We start from the raw sequence: 10,547 nt of genomic DNA, 5'->3' as shown, positions 1-10,547 counted from the left end.
CCTGCTTCCTGCCTGCAAGTTGTAACCTCTTAGAAGTAAAGTTACATTTTGTTTATTTTGATTCTTTTCAGTCGACACATGCAAACAGGAATGAGTTGGCTACTTCAGGGTTGGTTCCTTGCACATCTCAGTGAGTCTTCAAAAACCCCAGATCCGTCCTTCCTTCTTGCGGCATGTCATCCAAAGCCAGTGTCTGTCAGAAAGGCAAGGCAGCAGCAGTACTTTTGGGAAACATCCAGAATAACATTAAAAAAATCCTTTTTCCCCACACGTTTCTCTTTATCCGGAGGGCCTGTTTTCCACAAGTTCTTCAGTGATTTCTCCTCCGTCTCATTGGCTAGGATTGGCTTTCATGACTCTTAGCAGGACTGGCCATGGTTCCTCAAGGGTCAACTTGAAAGCTGAACCCTGCCAGCTTTTCCTGAATCTCCTGACTATGGTGGAGGAGTGTAGATCCTGGAACCAAACTGAGATGAAAGGGAGGAAAAGAGGTAAATCAACAGTAAACGCTGCACATCCTCTGTCTGGTAAATGTGCATCACTGATTGTATCCATTCTGGATTCAACCAGAGAGACGGAAGCATTAAGAATGACATAGAATATGGACTTTGCTATAGGGATTTGAGCTTCTACATTTGCGGGAAGGAGCGAGTTGCACACTTAGGGACAGCTGTTGCTTCCGTGTCTGGTGGGGGGCCTGACAGTGGCAGCACAGCCTGGCCCTGAAGTGGAAGAAGCCGAAGGTGGAGTTCTGAGAGCTGAATCTGCCACAGGCACGCGGGCCGCCAGGGAGTTCGGAAAGTTAGAGGGGCTCCACGCCCACAAGGTGAGCCAGCAGAAGGGGACAATTCCCTGCGCTGCGACAGTACCTAACCTCGGGCACCCACCTTCCAAGCCTACAAGACGACAACGCTGCATCACCTCCGCCTCACAAAGCACGCATCAGGTCACGTGGCTTGTGCTAACCCCGGAAACCTACAGGCAAGGGAATTCTGGGAAACGTAGTTCCGGCTTAGCTAGGTTGCCATAGTACAAAGCCACATTCCCACGCTAAGTGTGGCTTTGATTTTTAGAAACAACCGCATCGTGCTAAGTCTAGGGAATACAGTGGCTGAATGGGGTGAGCGCTGACCTTTAGCTATTCTGGAGGAATATGTCACTTTCACTTATTTTCTTTCATGTTTTCCCACCCAGTGCTATGGACTCTGATCGCCCCACCAGAGCAAACCCAGAAGGACAACTCGTCAAGCCTTTCAATCACTCCCACTAACCTGTAGTGTGGATGCATTATTGTGAGGCCTACTAAGGATGTGCTGCTGATGACCTTTTGAAGGACAGTCAGATGCAGTTAATCCTAAGAGCTTGGTTAGCCCCCTACATCTTACTGAACACAGTAAATCAAAAGCTCTGTGCCCATGAGACAAATACGATACATTTCCTCTGCAGTTTTGAAATATTTATCAATGCTAAACAAGGTAGGGGGGTGTGGGGAGCATGAAAACAAAAAGACAAGGTCTGACAGACACATGAAAGAGATGTCTGTTTCAGAGGCTTAGTTCAAGTGGCTACTGTATTTAGGCTATTTAATTTAAAAGCGGTTACTATATTTATGTACACGTCAGAGAAGTCCAAATTTTTAAGGTAAAGATCAGTTTGCAAAGATCTTGTCAAATTATTAGTTTTAAAATGAGGACCCTTATAACAACACGGGTGCTCGAAAGTATTTTGCTAATGAAAGAAGCTGAACACAAAAGAATACACTGTGTACAATTTCATCTATATGAAGTTCTAAAACAGGCAAAACTAATCTATGGTGGGAAAAAATCAGAATAGTGTTCACCTTGGGGGTTGGGGGTAGACTTAACTGGGAAGGGGCCTAAGGACACCTTCAGGGATAATGATTGTACGCATTTGTCAAAATTCACCATAGGGGTGAAGAGTACTGATGCCTGCCACTTATTTGAAAAGCATCAAAAAATAAGATGGATCGATGGATGTATACAAGCGTAGATAGACATATACAAAAAACAAATACAGCAGAATATTAATTGCAGAATCTATGTGGTGAGTATATAGTTCAGCCCAGGACTGAGTCATAGATAGATGGATGTTACAGACAGATAGTCATAGATAGATACCGAAATACTGATTAGGGAAGAGACAGTAAAGAAGTCATGGGAAAAGGATACAAAAAAAGAGAGAAAAGTGGCCAGGTGCAGTGGCTCACGCTTGTAATCCCAGCACTTTGGGAGGCCAAGGCAGGCAGATCACAGGCTCAGGAGATCAATGCCATCCTGGCTAACACGGTGAAATCCCGTCTCTACTTAAAAAACAAAAAATTAGCCTGGCGTGGTGGCAGGTGCCTGTGGTCCCAGCTACTCGGGAGGCTGAGGCAGAGAATGGTGTGAACCCGGGAGGCAGAGCTTGCAGTGAGCTGAGATCGCGCCACTGCACTCCAGCCTGGGCAACAGAGTGAGACTCCATCTCAAAAGAAAAAAAAAGAGAGAAAAGTTACTGTTAATTAACAGGAAGATATCAACAGACAGTCCAGACATTCAGAATATTTAATGTGATTCACTCTAATCTTTAAATTATATGATATACAATCAACCTGTTGAGCTCCATTTCTCTCATAGTTACCAGGTGCTTGCTATGTGACTACCCTAAGCCAAGCACTTTTGCAAGCATTGTCCACAGCATGCTAAGAATCCTCCTCTACTTACTCTACTCTTAATAGCCCTGTATTTGTCCATTATAACATAATGTGCTGCATAACAGACCACCACAAAACTCAGAGGCTCACAATAATAAACAATTATTTCTTGCTTACCTGTTTTCAGAATGGCTGTGGTTGGCCCATATAGGCTGGGCTCAGCTCGTCCATCCTCCTCGGACCCACAGACTCCCTGGGGCATGTTCTTCTCATGGTGATGACTGCAACACAAGAGGGCAAGACATCATACACAAGCACATTTCAAGACTTTGCTCACACCATCTCTGCTAAAATTCCATTATCAAAGCAAGGAACACAACTGATCCAAATAAGCACAGGGCTCCATATATCCAGATCTAAAAATGGAGGGTTTGCCTCAAGCTCCTTATTTATCTCTGCAAGGCATTCTGGGGCTGTCAGCTAGCAACATGAGCTAGAATTCTCTTCCTGAAACTACTGTCTTCTTGGATGGGCTCTGCACGTCTTCCACCGTGAAGTAGAAACAATTCTTGTGTGTGTAAGTAGACCAATTCAAGTGGACTATTTTGTTTTGCCACTGAAAGAGGCTGAAAGCTTCCCCCAAGGTAGAATCCCAAGGGAACAATTACAAACATCTGGCCAAGAGAAGGAATACAGACCACTTATTCTTCTGCTTTAGGAGAAGTCAATTAGAGTTTCCATTTCCTCAGTTAAATGTCACCTTTTTACAACATCCTGGAGGGAGAGTTGGCAGCCCTGTCATTGGGGGGGAAATTCTTTCAGGGAAAGGCTCATTGTCTGAAAAGATACAGAAGTGTCCAGAGATGAGAGGACGCTCTCTGGCTGTCTGAGTTTCCCAGAGCTCTTGGTTTCTATTTTGAGCTGAACATTCGGCTTCCCTGGTATCCTCGAGTGAGCTTTTTCAGCTCAGCTTCCCTGCATCGCTTTTCTACCATTTGCAAAAAAAAAAAAGGATAATAAGACTTGCTGCTGGGTAATGCATATAAAATGCTCTAAGGAGCTCGGAGGAAAGGTAGGCTTCTCAAGGGGAAAGCTGTCAGCATGTTTTATCCTGATCTCCAGATATTTTCAGTGTCTGGTACCACTCATTAGAGCATCTGGTCCTTTCTCAGTGAAGTTAGACGAAAGCCAAAATAAATGGAGCAGAGAGGATCCTTTCTCCTGCCTCTGCTGCAAAGGAGATATGTCAAGTTGAGTGATGAACAATTACTCTTCTTCACTTGCTAACACTTTGTACCATATTTTCAAATTAAGGAGCACATTGTTGGTGCACCCAAAAGGTTAAACACTCCCACTTCTTTGCCATACTCACTAATTGGTGCTTTATCACAATTTCTGTGGAGGAAACATCTTGTCTGCAGAATCCTTCCTCCACAGAGCTGGATGAGACTTTGAGAGCATCTCAAGTTTCTAAAGTTAGATCATAAATCACTTTTCTGCTTGTAAGGAGGTATTGCACATAAAAAGACCCTGTCTGTTATTAATAATTGTCTGCAACTTATTTTGAACTGCATCAGAAAATAAGATGGATTGATGCATTTTTTAAAATTCTTTTAAAAAATTATTTGGAAAATCCTTCCCTTTTCAATTATAGTGGAACTTATTTTCTCTCTCTCTCTCTCGGTATTTTACTTATCTATAGAACAAGAACTTCTGCCCTTTTCAAAATATTGGGAGACAAGGAGGTGGGCACGTGGAATTTTCATAATGCTGCCAGTGGGAGTGCCACACGGTTCCACTTTGGAAAACAGTTTTTAGTGTCTAAAATTTCTAAGCATCTTTTATGAATATATCTCTGTAAGTGGAGCCTCTGGGTTCTAAAGGATAGTTCTAGGAATATGCCTAACAGAAATACCTGCATATTTTCACAAAAGACACATAGAAGAATGTTTTAATCAGTCAAATCTAGAAATTAGACCCGGTTTCTAGATGTATTCACAGAGCACTCCACTCTACTGTTGATGCAGTTTACCCATCAACAGTAGAATGGGTAAATTGCAATGTATTCACAGAGTGAAATACTATACAGGAACGAGAATTAACAGTTCACATCTACACACAACATGGGTGAACCTCACCATCATCATTTTGAGCAAAAGAAGTCAGACACAAAAAGAACCCACACAGCTTCTAGGGGGCTGGTAATGCCCCGTTGTTGATCCGGGTTCTGATTACCCAAGTGTCCTCCATTTGTGAAAATGTGCTAAGTTGTCTGCTCTTGTTGAGTGCTCTCCTCTGCGTCCATCTTTTGCTTCAACAAGAAGTTAACACAATATGCCTATGGAAAAATTGCCCCAAAAGTCAAAATAGAAAGTATTTGGGAAAACCTTCCATCTTATTTTTCATTCTTTCACTCCTCACTCCTCCCCTGGAAAGGGCAGGGCTGTAGCTGACTGGTGATGAGGTGGGAGAAGGAGCCATACTCACACACAGCCTGGTGGCCCCTTTTCTCCCTGTTCCTGAGCCCTTCCCTGATCCCTCTGTCTTGACTGCCATAATCTGGAAGGTGAGAAGCAACAACTTTCCTTTTGTCTGGCCAGGGCAGTGGACCTGCTCTGGAGACCCAGGCTCTTCTCCCACGGAGCATTCCAAGTCTGTCCTTATGGGAAGAAGCAGGAGCCCTATCTGGCTGTACCCCAAGCTGCATTCTCTGGACCAATGCTGTCAGCAGTAGAGGTATCATTTTGATGTTTAATTCCCATTGCTTGTATCTATTTCTCAACTGATTCTAAAGATGAAAGGCAAAGAAGTACAATTAATTGTCACCCCTTAAACCTCAAACACTTCTTGCTTAGCAGTTAAGAAATGCAGGCAAGAGTAAATGTATTGCTTTTATTTTATGGAACATTAAGACCAAAGGTTGTGAGCTCCTACAGCTGGGGATTTAGGGGATGATGACTGCCTCCTTCGAACAAGACCAACGGAATAAATAGAAAAGCAAAATTAATTAATCTCCTTTCTATAATATTTCCCTGTACTAACTAATGAAGCTGTTTTTATTTATCTATTTTAATTTGTATTTGTATAAATTTATGGGATATAAGTGTAATTTTGTTACATGCGTAGACTGCATAGTGGTGAAGTCAGGGTTGTCAGTGTACCCATCACTCAAGTATCATACGTTGTACCCACCAAGTAATCTCTAATGTTATGGGTCCCTCCTTAGATGGGGATTTAGAGTGATATGATGTAATGTCAGAGGTTATCTCTGTGCTGAGTTAGACATTGCAGTCACCAATTGCTATAGAAGGGGAAAATAGAGCAAATCCTTCCATGAAGAAATAAAATTCAGCTCTTCTCCATCTCTTCAATTTGGGCCTAGACATGTGACTTGCATTTTTTTTTTCATGTAGCAAACAAGCCAAACAGCAGCTTGAAAAATGCTTTCTACTTGGACATACCCTCTTGCTATAGGGAACCCTTCCACCATCATGTGAAGAAGCCTGGTCTAGCCTGCTGGAGGATGAGAGATCACATGGAGTGAGGCCCCAACCATTCCAGCCAAAGCCCCAATATTAGAATTAAGATCATCCAAGACCATGGCATCCCACCTGAGAAATTCAGATGAGAAGGGCCACTTGAACAGCCCACAGAATCTTAAAAAGTAAAAAATGAGTGTTACCACTACACATCTATTAGAATGGCAGAAATCTAAGACACTAACAACAACAAACGCTGGTGAGGATGTGGAGCAACAGGAACTCTCACTTACTGAAGATGGAAATGCAAAATAGTGCGGCTACTTTGGAAAACAGTTTGGCTGTTTCTTACAACACTAAATATACTATTATTATAAGATCCAGAAATTTTTCTCCGTAACACTTACCCAAAAGAGTTGAAAACTTATGTACACACAAAAACCCGCACATGGATATTTAGAGCAGCTTTTGATATGGTTTGGTTCTGTGTCCCCACAGAAATCTCATCTTGTAGCTCCCATAATTCCCACATGTTGTGGGAGGGACCTGGTGGGAGACGAGTGAATCATGGGGGTGGGTCTTTCCCTTGCTGTTCTTGTGATAGTGAGTGGGTCTCACAAGATCTGATGGTTTTAAAGAACAGGAATTGTCTGCACAAGCTCTTATTTTGCCTGCTGCCATCCACATAAGATGTGACTTGCTCTTCCTTGCCTTCTACCATGATTGTGAGGCCTCCTCAGCCATGTGGAACTGTAAATCCAATTAAATCTCTTTATTTTGTAAATTGCCCAGTCCTGGATATGTCTTTATCAGCAGCATAAATATGAACTAATACAGTAAATTGGTACCAGTAGAATGGGGTGTTGTTGAAAATATCCTCAAAAATGTGGGATTAACTTTGGAACTGGGTAACAGGTAGAGGTTGGAACAGTCTGGAGGGCTCAGAAGAAGACAGGAAAATGTGGGAAAGTTTGGAACTTCCTAGAGACCTGTTGAATGGCTTTGCCCAAACTGCTGATAGTGATATGAACAATAAGGACCAGGCTGAGGTGGTCCCAGTATTATTTTACAAGGACACACTTCACCAGCCCCATTGCATGCTGTTTTAATTCCTTCCTGATTGTTAGGGAAAGGAATTACTTCCACTGAGGCTTGGCAACAAAATTCATATTTCTAGAAGTTTCAAAAATGGATTACAATAGAGTGAATGCAATTCCTAGGTTTACTTTTAAAGAGGCAGAAGGGATGAGATGTTTCAGCCTGAGCAGTTCAGCAGGTACTTGTCCTGCTCCCACCACCTGATCAGTACAGTCCCATGCCATCTGCACCAAAGAGGGGAGAAAAGGCAATACTGAAATGGTGGATTATCCAGAATCATGTATTTGGTTCTTTGGAATGAGTGAGCTCACCACCGCTCTACTGCCTCCCCTCCACCCACCTTGCTCTCTGTCTTCTTCTCACACACCAGTGAGCACAAATTGGGCCCAGTCTCTTATTAAAAGACCCTGACACTGATAACAAGGATTTCTCTGGATGTCAGGGATCATGTGCTGAGATCATTGCCTTGGAAGGTAAGACAAGAAAAATTCCCTGTAGATGCAAAACTGAAGTTGGGATCCTGAGATCAGATTCCACCCCCAGCAAGTTGGGTCCTGATGGGCCTGCAGGCTGAAATCCTTATCTAACTCTGCAGCAGACTCTGGGAGTCAGAGATGAGGGAGCACAGAGCACATCTTATCAGCACAATGTCCTGAATTGTTAAGAATTCCATCAAGGCCGTTAATTAGCTACTAACCATATGCCTCTTGTCTTTGAATGTGCTTCCTAATCCAACATGAAAATGACAACTAAATTACAGACTGATCCTGAAGCTGAACTGCTATACCTGATTCACTTTATTCGTAGTCTCCTTCCCATTCATAGAACAACCCAGGGAGATGAAGCGATTTACCCTGGACCAGTGGTGGGACAGCTCTGCCCACCATGCGCTTACACCCTGCAGAGAGGACAGGAACAATTGGAGAAGCTGTGTCTATACATTTTCAGACATTTCTCTGGTTTCAATGAGACAATATTTCAAGGGGTAGACTTCCCCAAATTCTCCACTTGTGACTATATGGGTCAACAACTGGGAGGCATTAGGCTGAAATTAAGTGTGCTTTTTTTATAGTAAAAATAGTGATAGAGGAATAGAAAGGTGTGTTGTTACTATTTTGCCCCACACCCAAAGTCACACCATAATATTGAAACTTTTTTTTAATTGCATTGTTTCTTTTACTAACATCAATAACATGCTGACAAAGTAGCTGCTGGCAAGAACACAAAGCAGCTTGAACTCTCCTACAGTGCTGGTGGGAGTGCAAAATGGCTCAGGTCATTTTTCAGCACCTATATTAGAAGTCAGCACCTACATTAAGAAATTGGCTACAGCTCAGACACAGAAGTGTTTGTGCCAATTATCAGTGGGAATGGTGACAGAAGGCTCACCCAGGTGCTCACATGCCTTGGCTCAAGGGATGAAAAGTCACCTGTAAAGATGGCCATGCCTGTGGAACCTTACTGCTGGAAGCTCTGGATTGCATTCTACCACCAACTTGTCCAACTAACAAGCCCTTAAGTCTGCCCCTCAGGGATGTCCACAGTATTGGTGGTATCAGTACTGCCCCTGTGGGCCAAATAGAGACTGGTGCTCTCAAGCCTAGAATGGGTACCGCACCTTTGCTCAAGTCAACATCACAACTGAAGTCTGCTGAAATGCACCATTAAGCTTTGAGTGGAGCTTTTCCTGGGGACAGTGTGGGCTTCAATGTCAACAACATGTCTGTCAAAGATGCTTATTGTGGCAACCTGGTTGGCGACACCAAAAATGACCCATCAGTGGAAGCAGCTGGCTTCACCGCTCAGGTGATTACCCTGAACCATCAAGGCCAAATCAATACTGGCTGTGCCTCTGTGCTGGATTGTCACATGGCTCATATTGCTTGCAAGTTTGCTGAGCTGATGGAGAAGGTTGGTCACCATTCTGGTGGGAAGGTGGAAGATGAACCCAGATTCTTCAAATCGGGTGATGCTGCCATTGTTGATATGGTTCTGTGTGTAGAAAGCTTCTCTGACCATCTTCTTCCGGGTCCCTTTGCTGTTGGTAATGTGATACAGACAGTTGCTGTGGATGTCATTAAAGCAGTGGACAAGAAGCCTGTGGGAGCTGGCTAGGCCACCAAGTCTGCCCAGAAATCTCAGAAGGCCAGATGGATATTAGCCCTAATACATGCCACCCAAGTCTTAATCAGTGGTGGAAACAGTCTTAGAACTGTTTGTTTCAATTTGACATTTAAGTTAACAGTAAAAGACTGGTGAACAATAAATGCATCCTAAAACCTCCAGAAGGAAAGGAGAATGTTTTGTGGAACATTTGTTTGTGTGTGTGTGACAGTTGTTTGAAGTTATTAGTTTTTAACATCAGTTCTTATTAATCAGAATCAATTTGACCAAATGTCTGTCACAGGATTTTGAGACCCGTGAAAACAGTGTTGAATGAGGACAAAAAGGTCCAGGGTGACAAAATTAACCTAAAATTGCATTTTGCATGTGGGAGGGAACACTGTTTTTTAATGATTGTTTTCATTCATTGGGTGAAAGCAGAGGCATTGAGTTAGATTTAAGTGATCACCCCTAAATCACTGTCAGACCCCAGAGAGCCAAGTGAGCTCCCCCAGGAACCAGTTGGACATCAGGGGACAGTGGGCATTGTTACCTGCCTGGCACCTCCTCCACTTTTTGCCACAGTGTCTATCTTCTCCTTTGGGGTGCTCCCTTCTCACCACCCCCTGTGGTCCTATCAATCGAGTTTCTGCCCACTTACCCACCGAACCCCTGGGAACATGTCCCAAGTCAGACCAGTGCTCCCCAAGAAATCTGAATCTTGAGCCAAATGACACAAAGAACAACAACAACAACAACAACAACAAAGTCAGCAAAAATAAAATGGTTCCCATGGTTCCCATGCATGTGTGCAGGGCAAACTGGAGTGGAAATGGACTCCAGTGCCCTGAAATGACTGTCCATCAATCCCTACTTCAGAGACTGCCCCCCACCCCTAGAGCTGCCCTGTTCCTGATGCTTTTGAGGTCTCATTGCAAAACTCCTCCACCAAGCCTGTGAGCTTTCTGATGCCCTTCTCATGGGTGGCTGTTCTGTTTAAGTTGGCTACACAGTCTGTTTCTGTTGTTTGCCACCAAAGATCACTCGCTGGCATGCCAGTGCTGTAGTTGAGAGAGCCTTACTTTTTTCCTATTGGGGCATGTTTTGGTTAATTCTTGCTCACTGGATCATGGGGTATGATAGATCATTATAATAATGGCCCCTTATGAGTCCATGCCCATTTACGATGTGGCATTGCTCTCCCTCCCATCAAG

The 10,547-nt window shown here is 43.5% G+C and overlaps 1 pseudogene; it reads left to right on the top strand.

Moving 5' to 3' along the window:
* The first annotated feature begins 352 nt into the window (after nucleotides 1-352).
* LOC105527311 lies at nucleotides 353-9,489 on the top strand (annotated as a pseudogene).
* The last annotated feature ends 1,058 nt before the right edge of the window (nucleotides 9,490-10,547 follow it).

The sequence above is a fragment of the Colobus angolensis genome, unplaced genomic scaffold (genome assembly GCF_000951035.1).
Source record: "Colobus angolensis palliatus isolate OR3802 unplaced genomic scaffold, Cang.pa_1.0 Scaffold117, whole genome shotgun sequence".
Classification (NCBI taxonomy): Eukaryota; Metazoa; Chordata; class Mammalia; order Primates; family Cercopithecidae; genus Colobus; species Colobus angolensis.
This window is presented reverse-complemented; position numbering and strand designations above follow the sequence as displayed.